The sequence below is a fragment of the Bactrocera dorsalis genome, chromosome 3 (assembly GCF_023373825.1).
Source record: "Bactrocera dorsalis isolate Fly_Bdor chromosome 3, ASM2337382v1, whole genome shotgun sequence".
NCBI lineage: Eukaryota > Metazoa > Arthropoda > Insecta > Diptera > Tephritidae > Bactrocera > Bactrocera dorsalis.
Window position 1 is genome coordinate 12,379,480 of NC_064305.1, and position 16,682 is coordinate 12,396,161.

At 34.4% G+C, this 16,682-nt stretch overlaps 1 protein-coding gene across 3 annotated transcripts in view; it reads right to left on the minus strand.

Annotated features, from left to right (window-relative positions):
• Positions 1–15,949, minus strand: part of LOC105226693 (putative fatty acyl-CoA reductase CG5065) — a 90,790-nt gene extending 74,841 nt beyond the window's left edge. The window contains exons 1-2 of one of the 3 annotated variants that reach the window (XM_049451551.1): positions 15,686–15,949; positions 14,510–14,754 (exon numbers count right to left, since the gene is read on the minus strand). The gene's annotated coding sequence lies outside the window, so the exon portion shown is untranslated. The remainder of the gene's footprint in view (positions 1–14,509; positions 14,755–15,685) is intronic. The other 2 variants (XM_049451549.1, XM_049451554.1) reach the window with 2 other exon arrangements.
• Positions 15,950–16,682: the final 733 nt, after the last annotated feature.

The window sequence follows — 16,682 nt, forward strand, 5'->3', positions numbered from 1 at the left end:
GATCAAACTGTTTCTTGAGAAGCTACAGCAATGTTCTTTCCGAAATTGAAAGCTTGAAGGATAGCATTTATACCTAGTCCCATAAGAAATCCAACGGCCTGCTCGAACTACTAAGATTCCCCATTTGGTCGGTTAAAATGAAAACCCATAATGCCCAACAGGTTAAGAAGTTCGTTCAAGTTTGTAGCAAAAATAAGTAGATTTCCGAAATTATGTAATCATTTTGTACTACATTTTACTCATACTTCCCACAGCAAGCGCATTTAACTGGTCTACTAAACAACAATTTCCCCAGTCGACTTGTGTACACAATTTAATTTCCGTTCTTGGATTGTATAAATGAGCGAAAAATTCGCAGACAATACAAAGCTATGGACAGTGGGTTGATAATATGGTAAAAGATTGAACAAAAACACAAAATATATACACATACATATTAACAAATGAGACTTAAAAGCTATCAACATCATCAGCATAAAGCATGGACTGAGAGCTTTCGAAAATATTTCAAAAATTTGTAGAAAATTTTAACAAAAAGAGTTAAGGAATTAGTACTTCTTGTGCCAATGCTGTGAATTTCATAATTTCTTGAAAAGAACCAAAGAAAAAAAGCAGCAAAATGAAATGTTTAGACAAGCTGTTTTTGGCAACATCTTCATTGCTTTCAGAATCGCTTAGTTATTATAACTTTATCACTCTGACGATTATTTGTATGGTATACCTATGTCATAATGATTCAAAAGAGCTTTCGCTTTTTTGAAGCTTTCACTTAACTTTAGAGCTTTCACTTTTTAGAAGCTTTCACTTAACTATAAATTTCAATATAAAAATTTCACATTTCCATTTGTAAAAATTAACCAAATATGCCACGTTTGTGTTTATCATACAATTCGATTAAGCTGGAAAGTTCAGTATTTAAATGAAAGCTTTAGTAAACATTTTTTTCTGCATTTGTTGATACCATTTTTATTCGTTTTGTATTTAAAACTCTAAGATTTAACCGTAAACTTAGAAAGCTCAGCATTTAAATGAAAGCTTTATTCATCAACAAAAAGCTCTGGACAATTTTTTTCTGGCTTTATTGAAATTATTTATACGTGAATTATATATATGTCACAATTAGTTTCATCTAGAATAGAAAGCATTAAAGCTCAGTTTTTAGGTGAAAGCTTTAGTAATCAAAAAATTCTCGAGAAGAAGTTTTTTATGGTTTTGTTGGTATTATTTTTTCGATTTGTATTTATAAACCGTAAAATAGGAAAACTCATCATTTAAGTGAAAACTTTAGTTATCAACAAAAAGCGCTAGAAACGTTTTTTTTTTTTGGAAGCTCAGTATTTAAATAAAAGCTTTAGTAAGCAAAAAACAACCCTGGAAAAACAGTTCATTTCTGGTTTGGTTAATATTATTTACATTCATCAAATAATTAATTCTACCTATAAAGCTTGAAAGCTTAATATTTGGATGAAAGTTTTTTCATCGAGAAAAAGCTTTGGAATAAAAACTTTTTTCTGGTTTTGTTGATATCATTTCTAAACATAAGCCTAAATTTTTACTGTGAACTACTAAGTATTTAAATGAAAGCTTTAATCATCAAAAAAATGCTCTAGAAAATTTGTCTTTCAAATTTTGTTTTTTTTTTTAATTTCTTTCAATTTTTGTTAGTACAATTTGTATTTTATTTTTTTATTTCTACGTATTTAACATATTATAAGCTTTAGCTTGAAAGTACGAAAGCTCATTATTTTGAAAGCTTTTTTATTCGTCAGAAAAGTTCTAAGGAGAAATTTCTTTTCTGATTTTATTAAAATAATTTTTTTAATTTAATACCCACACACATTTGAAGTACCGTACCACCGGCAAACGGCCTTCTTACAGTGACAGCAAAACTGACAACCAGACTACTAACGAGCCGAACGTCGACGAAATAAAATTTGACGGCCAACAACGTCAACAGCACCATAATAAGTACCTACATAGCCGAACAAACAAACAAACAGACAAAAAATAACAAAACCAACAAATCAGAACATGCAACAACTACAACAAAAATGATATACTTTCAATGATAATTGTTGTCGATAAAATGTGACATAATGCATTTTTGCTGCCAACGCCGGCTGCACTAGGCGCAGCTACTTGCTGTACGTCTGTATGTATGTTTGCAGCGTTGTTTGCTCTTTCTGCGCGCCAAGGGGTTTACACAAAGCTTTTGTGGTCACCACTAAATGTACAACTGTCACCATAAAGACAACAACAAAAATAGTAACAGTTACGGTTCGAGCAAATAGAGAAATGGGCAGCGTTGAGTGGTGAGCAATGAAAATAGCATGTCAATAGCAGCTAAAACAAGCGCAAAACAAACAGTTCTCAAGGCGGCGAAGATTGAGTCTAACTGCGCTATTGATAAGCAGCGATAAGTGATTGCATAACTGTAGATATTTATATTGTGTATGCCATGCAGCATAATATTTGCGCTAACTGCACTTTTTTAACAGTTTAGTTTTATGAAACAAAGCTTAGTAATCATTACTCAGTCGTTTGCTTATGATGATTAGTCCGATGATATCAATTACGGTGCCACTCAATGAAAGTAATCTTATCAGTTAGGCGAAGTAGCGAACAAAACAATATAAACTTGTTCGAAATTATGCGCGTAGTTAAAAATTATTAAGAAAATGGCCAATTGGAGGGAATCACGTGTTCGCTTAATCATTACTGTCTACTTTTCTTTTTCCTTGGCGCTGAGTAATCTCCATTAATCTTATCAATTTTACTGCTGCGATTGCTTCAAATGTTATAAACGATTTAACCGAAACATGAAAGCTTATATGGCACTGTTGTTGTAGTTCCTAAGACATTTATTTACGTTAACTAATAGTCAGCCTTATTTAATATTATCATAAAAATTTCCAATAAGTAGGCCAAAAATTCAAAAACTGATTATTCGCCACACTATCTCAAATTAGATTTTCCCTGAAATTGTAGTTCCCAGAAAAAATCGTCGGAGACCCTATAAAAACCATATATATATTATCAGAATGACGAGCCGAATCGCTTTAGCCACATCCATCTATCTGCATATACGTGAAGTAGTCGCTTAATTTTTGAGATATCCTGCTGTAATTTTGAAGACGCGCTTACCCTCCAAAATGTCGCTCTTTTGTCGGAATTGCCGCTATCGGACAACTATAACGTATAGCTGTCATACAAACTAGACGACCGAAATTAAGTTTTTGTATGGAAAACTTTTTGTTTGTAGAGATATATACATGAAATTCGGCAGCGTTTATTTTCTAAGGCATTGCTACAAACTCTGCAAAAATTATTCAGATTGGACTACTATATCATATAGCTACCATACAAACTGCACGCACAGAATTAACGGCTTGTATGGAAAACTTTTTCATTTGTGGAGATATATTAATCAAATTTTGGCAGGTATTATTTTCTAAGCCAACACTATAATCTCTGAAAAAAATTTTTAGATCGGATCACTATAATATATAGCTGCCATACAAACTGATCAATTAAAAGCAAGTTTTTATATGGAAAACTTGTTTATTTGGCAAAGGTAACAGCACAAAATTAATTTAAGCAAATAGCTGACATTTACATTGTGTCTAAAAGCACCCGGAAATTGTAATTAAATTCTCCGAGTTGGTAGAAATGTCCTTAATCACTATGCCAAATATGAGCGTGATCTGTCAACCAATTCCTTTACTGCAGCTGCTTAAGTCGATACACCTCAGTAGTGCGTTGCACAATGGATAAAAATATCGAACAAGGAATTTGTTTCAAATTTGGTATTTCTAACCCATCGTTGCGAATATTAGAAAAGGCTTAGGGTTACTCGGTTTTATCAAACACAGAAACCTAGAAGCGGTAGAAAGTCTTCAGAGACGATCGAGTGATCGTTAAAGACATGCCTCGTTCTGAACGATCTTCGACTCTTCAGCTAATGAAAATATTAAAAAAAGGTGAAAGATACACACATACATATATGGTACATATTTATTTATTTATTTATTATTCTAAATATAAAAAAAGAAGTTAAAATTTGTTTAAAAATACGAAAATACTTTATCGACTAGCCAATAATTTTATAAATTTTATTAATACAAAATAAAAATTCTTAAACTTTCTAACAGTCACATATTTTTTCTTTAATTTTTCCTTTATAGATACCACATTTTCGTACTTTAGAACTTTGTACTTCACCAGCACACACTTAAACACACAAACACATGTGTACGCCATCATTTTATAGCTATGACAGTTATTTTATAAATATCCACATATACGCGTATTTACAAACACACATCAATATACGCCAACACACACATACACATTGAACACCGTTTTGCCTACAAACAATACACACACATATGTAGACATTTTCACATTTATTGTGCGGTTATGATTCATACCGATGAGCTGCCGCCAGCAGTTACCATAAACGATTTGTTTTTATACTTACAATGACAAAATAACAACAACAGCCAAAAGCAATAAAAACGTAAGCACAAACAATATAGTAGTAGCTGTTTGACGACGCGTTGGCGGCATCAATAGATAGCAACAAAACCAGCAGAAGCCTTAACTCACTTAAGGGCAATAGGATAGTTATTTTTATAGATTTATTTTAGGAGAAAAAATTTTAGTAGAAAAATTGGCTTAAAAAGTTAAGAAACACCAACTCAGCAATGATGCAATGAAACCACCAGCTGTTTGGCAATATTCGTTGCTTTCGTTTTATGCTAAAATTGTTAATATAGCACTAATTTTCGGCTACTGTGGCACAGCTTGAGGTGCTACCCGGCGTATACGTAACATGAAATGAGAAAACTCAAATGTGATTGGGCGAATGATACAAATGTTTGCCTGTGTGTGTAGTTTGTAACATTGGCTGTGGGCTCATGACAAGCGCCAAAATTGTGCTTATATAAATTATATATGTACATACACATACATATGTACATACATTTATTATATTTGCCTTACAATAATTGCTTTATATAGCCAACTGCCGTTTACACAGTGGCACATATAATTGAATGTTGATTCCTAAACACACACACATACATATATTTCAATACATGCATACTTGCTTATATGTTACACTTTCACTTGTGTATGTCTGTGCGTATAAGCAACGCCATGCGAATAAATCAATAAAAATGCGGTGAAATGCACAAAAATTTCGGCAAAAGTGCCGTTACACGCACACACTGGCACAAAATAAGCGTGTTATTAATGCTAACCAATTGCATGATTGTTGTTGTTGTATATTTTATACACTTTGCGCATTTCATACAGAACGAGTGGACTGAAAAGCACGTTTTTGCTTGGCAGCTTTTCACACGAATAATGCTAATAAGCCGCGTTTATACATTGTATATATATTTTAGATATGTTTTATATATATTTTTGTTATTTTTTATATACTACACTAACACTTAGAAACAGCTTTGAACACACCCACGCACATATGAAACACCTGGCAGCCTTCCGTCGTCGCTTTACCTTATCTATTTATCACTTGCCTGTTGGCTTATTGGCTCACTGCTACTTAGAAAAAAATATCATACACTTTTATTTTACGCCAACACTAGGGATTCTAGGGAGTTCCATTACATATCCGTTTGCTATTTTGCACGCACTTTTCTTTGCTTTGCCTGTTTTTCGCACAAACTTCACTGTGCCAGCGTTGAGGCCTTTGAATAATTCATTGCAACGCTCTACGTTATGCTCACTTTTTGTGCGCGTGCCTGGCTGGCGTGTCGTGGCGTCGCGTTTGCTGCAGTGGCGGCCGCCTTTTCGACAGCAACTGCCTTGAAAATCAATGCTAAAATGTCTTGGCCTGTCTTTCATTTTACATTTTCATGCTTTTTTTCGTGTTTTTGGCTATTTCCGCGCATAGCGCCACACATACAAGTGCATACATATGTATACCAAAAATACATATATGTGTGTAAATGTTTGTCTGCTTGTACTTTCACCCTTTTCTTGTACTCGCACCGGTTATCGAAGTAATGTTATTCCTTTTGCTTACATTTTCTCCACGGTTTATTGCAAATTTGGCTCATCATTACACAATTGCGCTCAAACCACGACCTCACGGCATTTGTGTGGACCCAAATGTGTTCGGCGCACTCATTTTGTTTGCGCTCATGCTCTCCATTCTGCCATCGTTCACTTCATCTCTCTCACTCAGCTCAAATTTTACCGCTACTGTGTGTTGTAATTGAGTGAGTGTGCGCCTTGAGTGTTTTTACCGGCTTTTTCCGCTTTGTTTATGTACATACGTGTGTATGTGTGCATGTGAGTATGTAATAAATACATGCTTGTTGAAAGAAGTCTTTTATAATTCGTACTAAAGTAGTTATTTATGAGTTAGTCATACCCAATATAAATAAGTATATTCATATGTATAAGAGCGGTTTATATATCTTGCTACTGTTATAAAGTTGACTAAGTGTTGATAATAAATATCGCTTATCAACATTCAAAACGACATTCCTGCCAATTAAATACTTTACAAATAGCGATTACGATCCCGATATCATAAAAATAGTTCCGAAATCTCATATTAAGCAGTATTAATATCGGAATTAACTCCTAAATACCGAAAGGTTTATTATAATAATCCCGAAATATTAATACTAAAATTAACTCCTAAAGGCGGTATGGTTGGTTACATTAATCCCGATATTTCTTACTAGAGATTTTAATTCCAGAATCCCGAATGGTTGGTTACATTAATACAGAAATACCTCAAATGCGCTGCCAAAATTTCTTACTAAAAATAGTTATCCCGAAATTGTTATCGTAGTCCCGAATGACTGGTTTTATTAATCGCGATATTTATAAGCATAACATTAATTCCGAACGGTTGTTCAAACTACTCCCGAAAAGTCTTACTAAGCCGTATTAGTAATACAAAAAATATTGATGCCCAAATTAATCCCGAGAAAATATTAATTTTCTTACTAAAAAATATTTATCCCGAAATTATTGTCGATTTTTTTTTAATACATGTAATAGCAAAATCCCGAATTTTTAGCATAATTAATCCCGAAATTACTTATTAAAAAATTAAAATATCGATATTTATTCAGAGATTCTTAAATGTTGATTATATGGATCCCGAATTTTTTTACAAAACAATATTTATACCGAAATTATTGTCGAAATCCCGAATTGTTGTTTACATTATCACATAATTTCTTTTAAAAAACTATAATAGCAAAATCCCGAATTGTTAGCATAATTAATCCCGAAAATCATTTTAAAACATTCGCCGAAATTAATTCCGAGATCCTGAAAGATTGGTTATGTGGACCACGGAATATTTTACTAAAAAAAATTATTCCGAAGTTATAGTTGATATCCCGAATAACCATTACTAAAATTAATAGAAAAATTTCTTACTTAGAAATATTAACAACACCACTACTATACAAAGTTTACTAAAAATATTAGTACCGAAGGTTTGACTAAACTAATCCCGAAATTTCTTACTAAAAAATATTTATCCCGAAATTATTGTGGAATTTCCGAATGATTGCTTAAATGAATGCCGAAATTTCTTTAAAAAAATATATTGACAAAATCCCGAATTGTTGGTAAAATTAATCCCGAAATTCCTTACTAAACAACTTTAATCAAATTTATTTGCGGGATCCTGAAAAACTGGTTTGAAGGATGCCGAAATTTCTTACTGAAAAATATTTATTCTGAAATTATTATCAAATTCCCACATGATTGTTAAATTAATCCCGAAATTACTTCCTAAAAATATTTATCCCAAAAACGAAATTAACAAAACGAATTAACGAATTTAACGAAATTCCGAATGTTTAGTTAAATTATCAAGAAAATTTCTTAAAAAAAGTTAATGGCAAAATCCCGAATTGTTAGTAAAATCAATCCCGAAATTGCGGGATCATTATTAGTATAATACAAAAAAGTAAACTAACTCCCAGACATCATCACCAACTATTAGTTTTACAAAATAATAAAATAACCGATTTTCGCCGACCAATATTAACACACCTACATATACACATACACTGCTTATATACTAACAAAAAATATCTAACGTTAGTTATAGCTATCGCATTTATTACTTTTACTTATGAGGTAATGTTTAAAACTGATAAGAAATTTAAAAATACTGCTTATTAAATCCACCCATTCCGTCGTCGCAGATAAGCAATCGTAATGATGTGGCCGCACACTCGAGTGGTAAGACCTGCCGGGTGATTAAATATTACCGTGTGCTATCTAAGTTATTACTCGTATATAGTATACATATATTATGTGTATGTATTTATGTGAGCTTCATTTTGTCTTGCTATCAAAGTCCGCGGAAGATAAAAAAACATATTCATACATGCAATACAAAACTAGACCAAAAGCACAAATCATTAACGCTTATATCGAAAGGAAAAAGCTTATAAATTAATTGAACACGCTGATAATATGCAATAAAACTGAAGAGCTGGCGAGACTAAGTATTATAAACATAAATAAAAATTATGAACTTCAAATTCTTCATTCCACTAATGTGTTTCTCTTTCTGAGTGTTACAAACTTCGGACTATCTACTGGGTATAAAAATGTAGATGTTGCTTAGCATTTTGTTTTCAGCTCTAAAAAGTATGCTATGAACGGAACGAACAACGAGGAATGATCACAATTTTACAGAACGACAAAAGCGTGGAAGAAAATCTAAAGAGACTTCAGCACATGAGACAGTTACAGATAGGGTTTTGTGAAGTTTGATCCTAAGGATTACTTAAGAATACATTTTCATCGAGTTCAGTTCTCTTGTGTCACTTGTTATAGATATCTGGAGTAGAGCTCAGATAGAACAGCGAATTTTCGAAACTGATATTTAAGCAAAGGGAATATTAATCACATATATGTATATCTAGAAATTAAGACCTCTGAAAACCAATTCTTTAAAATTCCTACTCGACATTTTTTGAGCTATTTTAGTATGCTTAAGTAGCTTCAACGACAACATTCAATCCAACGTTTTCACCACAGTCGGGTGTACGTAACCAAAACTATTTAGAGAATATCTATTGTCGTACCTGATAAGAAAAAAAGTTTTTCACACAGATCTAAGACCGAATTTCTCTGTAAAGCACTTAAGGGGTTACATGGGTTTACGGGTTTAAAAACGATTTTTTTATGGTCTTATTAGATTCCACAACATCCCTAAAATATTGTTGTAGCTTTTCTAGTTGATCCGAGTAATAGTTTCGGAGATACAGCCGTGAAACTTGTGCGCCCGAGGCTACTTAGGCTAAGTGCGCGTCTTTCACGAAACTGTATTTTTGTTGTCGGTTGGCAAGCTTTCTCGAGTACTACTCAACCGAACTTCATGAAATTTTACACAGGCATTTGAGATACAATTCTTAAAGACTTGGGTGAAGGATTTTTTTTCGATTACAACTATTTGAAGAACAATGTCGCGAAATTTTTAGTGAAATTTTCATCTTTTTAGTAAAAATGTCCGCAAAAAATCAAATTTTTTGTTTTTTTTCTTCATCCAAGTTCTAAGTTAAGGTTTTAACTAAAACACATATTTTTTACTTTAGATGATTCTGTAAGGAGTTAACCGGCCAAGGAAATTGCAATTTTTTTCCGATGGGTCACATGAAATGGCATCGCAATGGCCGAGTTTAAAATATTTTTTCTCCTAAAATTTCAAAATTTCTTTGTTAATAGTGTATGTTTGTAACAATAAAAACTTTTGATAAAATATTTCTTTTTTTCTATGAGAAAAAAATATTAAAGAAAAAACTGTTCTTTACCCGAGGAAACCCATGTAACCCCTTAAATAAACTCATACGAAACAAGCTATCCAGCAACACAGTAGTCCAAATTGACCAGCAATGAGTGGCATACGAGTATGTCTGCTATCGGCAACACTTGCATTCAGTGTACAGACTGTGAGAGTGAGAAAGCGAGATATAGAGAGCGGTTAAACGAAGATAGGCTTGGATGCTGCAATTCTGAGAGCATGTGATGAATGAATGAGGTGATGACAAGTAGAGCACCAAACACTAGTACATACACACAAAACACCGTTAGATGGATGGACAAAAACCCAGTAGCAGCGATACAGACCGAGACGAGCCTGCGAAACAATGTAAAGAAAGGGGAAAAAACAATGTGTACAGTGTGGAAAAAATTAAGTATGACTGTTTGAGCGGACGAACGTTAGATGTTGGAGGATGGATGATGGATGTTGGAGATTGGAGGTGAACAACGAAAATGGTGTGGGTCTGCGCTAACGGGCAGTGCTCACTAATGGGGGCGGCAAAATGGAGCAGTAACCGAGACGACAAATGAAACTGCTTGTGTATGTACATAGATATGTGGAATTGAGTACAAGCAAGTGCTTGCAAAGCGCATGGACCAGTATGAAGCGGTGACTGCCGAATGCTGGCTAGCATTGCAGTTCTGTTTTTACGTATGTATGTATGTATGTTTATATATGTAAGTACATTTTTAATTGTATGTTAATTTTTGGAAGGTATGCATATTACGAGTATTTACTCGTCGTCGGTTGTGTAGCATTGTCTACGATGGCTATAAGCGGCATCTTGCGGCAACCCAGAAACCCACACAGTACAAGCTTAATAGGAAGATGCAGCACAAATGGCAGCATACGTTATGAGTAGATGAGAGCAATGGCGTGCGCTGAGGATATATGTATGTATGTAAGCAGCAAGTTACAGCCTGATAACTGGTTTGGCCAAGTAGGCGATTTCTCATTGCGTACGAAAAATAAAAAAAAAAAACGCGAAACGAAACGGAAGTAGCGAATTTGTCTGTTCGAAAACAGTTCTTTATTATTAATGTTCTCGCATATAGTTTTATTTGTTTTTTTTATGTGTCACAACTGTTCGCCTCACATTTCAATGCCAGTCACAATGGCATAATAATTGCGATTTTTCGCACAAGTGAAATCTGTTTGCTTTGAGGAGGCGAAAATAAGCGGAAAATTCTGCATTAAATTTTGTTAATTAAGTTTTTAATTCTCTTACTTAAATTACCTTTGTGACGCGTCGCGTAAGTGGACCAATAATACACTGAAAATTTGTATAAAAATATATTTAAAATATAAAATAATATACATACATTTATAGTATATATCTAACTATATCTTAATACTGCATGCCAAAACTGCAAGCAGTTGCGTCGCCTTTTCAAATTATATTTCATACATACATAGATACCTATGTATGTGTATGCATATTAGGGTGAGCCATAAAACCTAGACTAAGTGCGGCGTCTCGAAACTTTTTTTTCTCGAAACTGTGTTTTTGAAGTCGGTTGGCAGGATTTCTTTAGAACTACTCAACGGATCTTCATGAAATTTCATACACGTCTTTGAGATACAATTCTTAAAGACTAGGGTGAAGGACCACGACCACAATAATTTTAGGTTATCCTATCAGGAGTTATCCTGCCAATGCGGGGACATTTTTTCCGAGGGGTCACCGAAAATAGCGTCGCGATTTCCAAAAATTTCACAATCTAATAAAATATTTCATTTTGTATATGAAACAAAAATTGTAGAAATAAGATCCGAGGAAACTCATGTAACCCCTTAATATACTCTGTACGCTAGAGTGGGTAAAAAACGAATATTTTGCGTTTGGTACTTCGAAAAATAGATTTTTTGACACCTCTCTGAAAATCTTTCCATACATAAGCATTTAAATTTTAACGGTATAGTTCTCCGCCTTACAGTTTTCTACTTTTTCCTTTTATAAAAAATGAAAATTCACATCTCAACTCCAAAAATTTTCTGCTCTACGCGAGTTCGCAACATAAATTCTATTTTTGACGATTGTAATATTTTTAATAAAAAAGTAGTTTTTACGTATTTTTAGACAGTATGTGAGACTTTGCAAACTCTTCGAAACCTTCGAAAATTAAGCTGAAAATTCTGCCTTGCAGGGATATTTTTTTTATCTGCAAATAGTTTAATTTTAAGCAATAAATTCGATATTAATTTTTTTACTTTTATTTATTTATTTTTTTTTTTTGTTTTTGTTTTTTTTTTTGTCTCAACCTAATATCTTTGTATATACACATACATACATAATATGCATACAGCCATCAGTTTATAGCACCTTAAAGGCATTTAAATGCCTCAAGTGCGACACTTTATGAGCTGACGCTGCTGCCACAATCAGGTCTCATGCGTTCGCTTTTGTACTGCGGGGAGGAAGTGCCGCATAGAAATCTTGTGCTAAAAATACCTTTTTTGTCGTAGATTTTCTAGCGTCGTCTATTGCGTACAGTATACAACACATAGGTTTGTGTGTATATTGGAAATTTGTACTCAAACAAAGTATTTTGTATTTATCGTGTTTTCTTAATTTTTTGAATTCTTGGCGTATCTTTTCTTCCCTTTTTTATTTCTTTGTTTTTTTTTTTTGTTTCGTTTCTGCAAGTATGCAAAATCTACAACGCTCGGACATAAAAATAGTGCCATTCACACGTTGATGACGATTTTGTAGGTTAGTTTGGGCGTATATTATGATATGTTTCTCAAGTATTTTGGTTTCATTTGTAATTTGATTTATAGTTAATCTTTTACAGGCGCGCTGACTCAAACCAAAAATTGAGTAAAAAGTTCATAGAATCACGAGGAAATGTACTTTGCTTTCAAAGACACTCTAAAGCAATAAAGACTTACTATACTCTTCAAAATGTAATCATCAAATGATTTGTTTCCAATAAACGAGAGAAGAAGGGATATTGAAGTCAATTATTCCCGGGCAGGATACTGTCAGACTAATCCGGTTTTCCTGAAGCATTTTTTTTGTTTCTTCAACAATTCACTACAATCATAGCCAATAGTCGACCTTCTCTCTAATGATGCTCTGTTTACATCAAATGGTAAACGTTTTGCTAATTCTTTCTTGTCATGTTGTTCTGTCACTCTCAGTTTGTATGACATCTGCATTGCTATAGTAATCCGATCTAAATAAATGTTTTCAATGATTGTAGCGTTGCCTTGGACAATAATTGACATTTGCTTGAAACATTAAGATTATATTTTAAATATAGTAGTCTTTATACAGTTTCAAATCGACATTCTAATATCAAATCCTACTAAATTAATAAACCACATTATAAATCCTAGACGTGCGGGTGATATATGTACTTTATTGCAATGTATAATACTGTAGTCAGGTCGTTGAGCATATTTCGAGAACTTCTTCCGCAGTGACTTCTATGTCACGATGCTTGGGCGATCAATCTAGCCTAAATTTTGTTCGTCCTCAGCCATAGTGGAAGTTTTAATGCAGCGAAGTGACCGAAAAGAATGTTCAGAGCTCGCAGTTCTTCAGCGTCTCCTAAGCAGTAGTCGGTAACTTGTTACCTTTTCACTTTTGCCTTTGTCTCCAATGCCACTGCCGGTGATCAAGTTCACCTTTGAGCTTCAAACGTCACAGAACGTTGTCATTACCCAAAAGGCCTTTGAATCTATCTGTCAAGCAATCAATAAGATGTTCTATTTCTTTGGTTTTCAAAGCACACAGTTTTTCTGGAAGCAGCAAACTAAGTTGAAATCTATCCAATACTTCTCCAGAAAACGCGTCTTTAAATCTACGCCGATTGTATCCAACAGAGAAATGTACACTGAGACCCTGTTTATTCGCTTTAGTTCTGCCGCCGTATTCCGCAGTCTTTGGTCTTCGATTTCGGAACATTACAAGAAATGTATCTATCATATTTGATGCCTTTGCCAGATCGATCGGTTTTTTCTGAAGAATCACGCTGAGTGGATGAACACGACTGAAGATGAAGCTGAATGCAGCATGTACTCCAAGTTCTCTATCGAGTCGCTTCAAATGAATCTACATACGGTGCTACACTTTGTAACTACAGTGGCGAATTTATTTCTGGATTATATTTCTGCCACTTTAAATTTTTTCAGAGTAATAAAATTACTAATAAGATTTTTAGCCCATGGAGAGGGAAGTTTCCCCCATTTCCCTCCTCTGTATTCACCACTGTAATATGTGACATACTGACTGAATCATGCTCATACCAAGCCGATTTATTAAATTTGAAGCGATAAGAGAAGATTTTTTTGCAGTCAGATTTCTAAAAATTAAAGTGCGGGCCATATACATAAATCAGAAACATGTGCCACTCACTGTGTAGTTATCATAATGCGGTATGAAAGTAGCGATATTTCCGCTTCTTAAGTGATTGCGCTGTGGTTGGTATCAAGCTTATCAGCATTATACAAACCGCTAACGAAATATTTGCGAACTTTTTAAATATCAAAATTATTTCTTGTACTGTTAATGTAGCTTACTCGCGATTGTTTCGGAGTTTACGCAACTCCGACTGTTTTAAGGACAGAACACAAATGAGTATTCCAGAAAAAAGTTCATTTTTCTAACAAAACTCACTCACTCACGCACTCCTTAACTCGTCAATAGAAACATTTACTTACTCATAAGTTATATGTCAATGCTGCTGCGAAGCTTTCGACTCAGTTTCTACTCCGTTTTGAGTCCGTTGTGGTTGTAACTGCTGCTGCTATGTCAATCGCTGTTTCCTTTGGCGTAATTTTCACTGAATTTTTCTTTTCTCTCTTACTGTAACTACTATGACAACCGCTGTATAAAGGTTCAGCTGTTTTTATTTCGTTTTTTTTTTTTTTCTTTTTTAGTATCTAATTTCTCTCCTTTGTGCTAACTTTTAGTTTATTAATAAAAAAGTATTTTATACTATTATTTATTTTGCTTGCTTTCTTAATTCTTGTGCTAACTTTTAGCTTATTAAAAAAAGATTACTATTATTTATCCTGTTTGCTTTCTTAACTCAATTTTATTTTAAAAAGTTTTTCTTTATTTCCTTTCACTACATGCCCGCTGTTTCCCGCTTTTTTCTCCGCTACTCTTTCTATGCATCTGTTTTCTATATATTTCTATCTTAAAACTGTTATCTACATATTGCTCATCATAGACCGCTAACTTCAAATAAACTGCCTCTTCTCACTCTTTCCCCATAATTTTTGCTTAGTATATACCCTATTTCCGTCTGTTATACTCCCTTCGTACTTCTAATTCCTACTCAACTTATTTTATCTTCTTCCTGTTCTTATTTTATTTTCTTCCTCTTCTTATTTTTCTGCCTCCTCTTCCAATTTTTATTTTTCCTCTTCTTATTTTTCTTCTTCTTACTGCTCTTCTTCTTCTTTTTTATCCTTCTGTACCGCTTCTTTTACAGCTTTTACTCTGATTATCGTTACTAACACTTTTTTCTCCCTTTTCTCTGCTCCTCGCCTGCTTTCACTTGCTATTCGTTTCCTCTTCCTGCGCCACTCTAACCCTACTCTCGCTCACTTCCTGCCAAGTTTTCTGCGATTTTCATACATTTATCGGTTTACAATGAGTAGTGTTACTTCACTTTTTTACACTCACACTCTTTTCTTTTTACAAACGAGATTTCGCAACCGCTTTTTTTCGGGGCTTTTTTGCACCACTATGAGAAGCTGGTTATCGATATAGGCTTTTCCAAAAATTTTCGTTATAAAAACTGATTCACAGCAGCAACGCACACACACAGACACATTTGCTCTTAAACACCACTGAAATTCCGATAAAAAAAAATATACTTTCCACACCTTTTTCTATGCTTTGTAGACCGCCGCACAATTAAATCAGCTTTCGTTAAATAACAGTTATTTGCTCAACACACCACAAATTAGAAATTTTCGCAACAAACTAGAATTTTTAGTTAATTATACATTTTTTTCTTGCTGCTGATTATTCACAGACACAGCGCTGACCGTCCGACATACAGTGAAATGTTTTTGTTCTTCAGATCTTCTTTGCTCGCTTGCGCCGTGAATATCAACTACTGCTCCGTATGCGCCGAGTACACGCCAATACTGAATCGTAAAGGGTGACAGCCGACACTTGCTAACCTATAATTTTCACTCTTCAAATATGCTTGCGACCAATTATATGTACATACATACGTAAATATGAAAGCACCACCGAATTGCGCTAGGCAATCTATGACATTTAGTCACTAACAACAACAACAACCACAGCACGGGCCTCCCCCATTTATGGCACATGGCTGTGTATGCGTCGGCACATGGATGGCTGATTACCGAAATTCGCTCATTTAGCATAAGTCACTCGCAGAATATTTCGTGCTCGAGCAAACAGCTCTCAACTATACGAAAACTTTCATATCTATCTTTCGCTCTTGTGGACTATATATGCTCAGCGTACTCACACACATTGGCCTTTCGTCACCACTGCGGCACCCTCTTCGTTAGTGGCGTGCCAATATTTGCTTTGGTTTGCTTTGGCATGCCCTTATACCTCTTTTCACCCCCTAACTGAAGGGGCGGCCAGAGTATTGGTGCTCATTGAGCATCTGACTTGCATGCCACACTTCGGTTCCACACGCACAAATTCATGTCAGACCTGTCCAAAGCATAGACGCATCGCGGCAAGTGTATTGCTGGCTGCCGCTAGCATACAACACCACCCTAACGGTTTCATAATAATTATACGAGGAGCTAGCCGCCAGCCGCCACTGCTGTCGTCGACCTCGTCTCACCTTAAGGTTGAGTCAGCGAAACGTGTTGGCTGCGTGAGCACCTG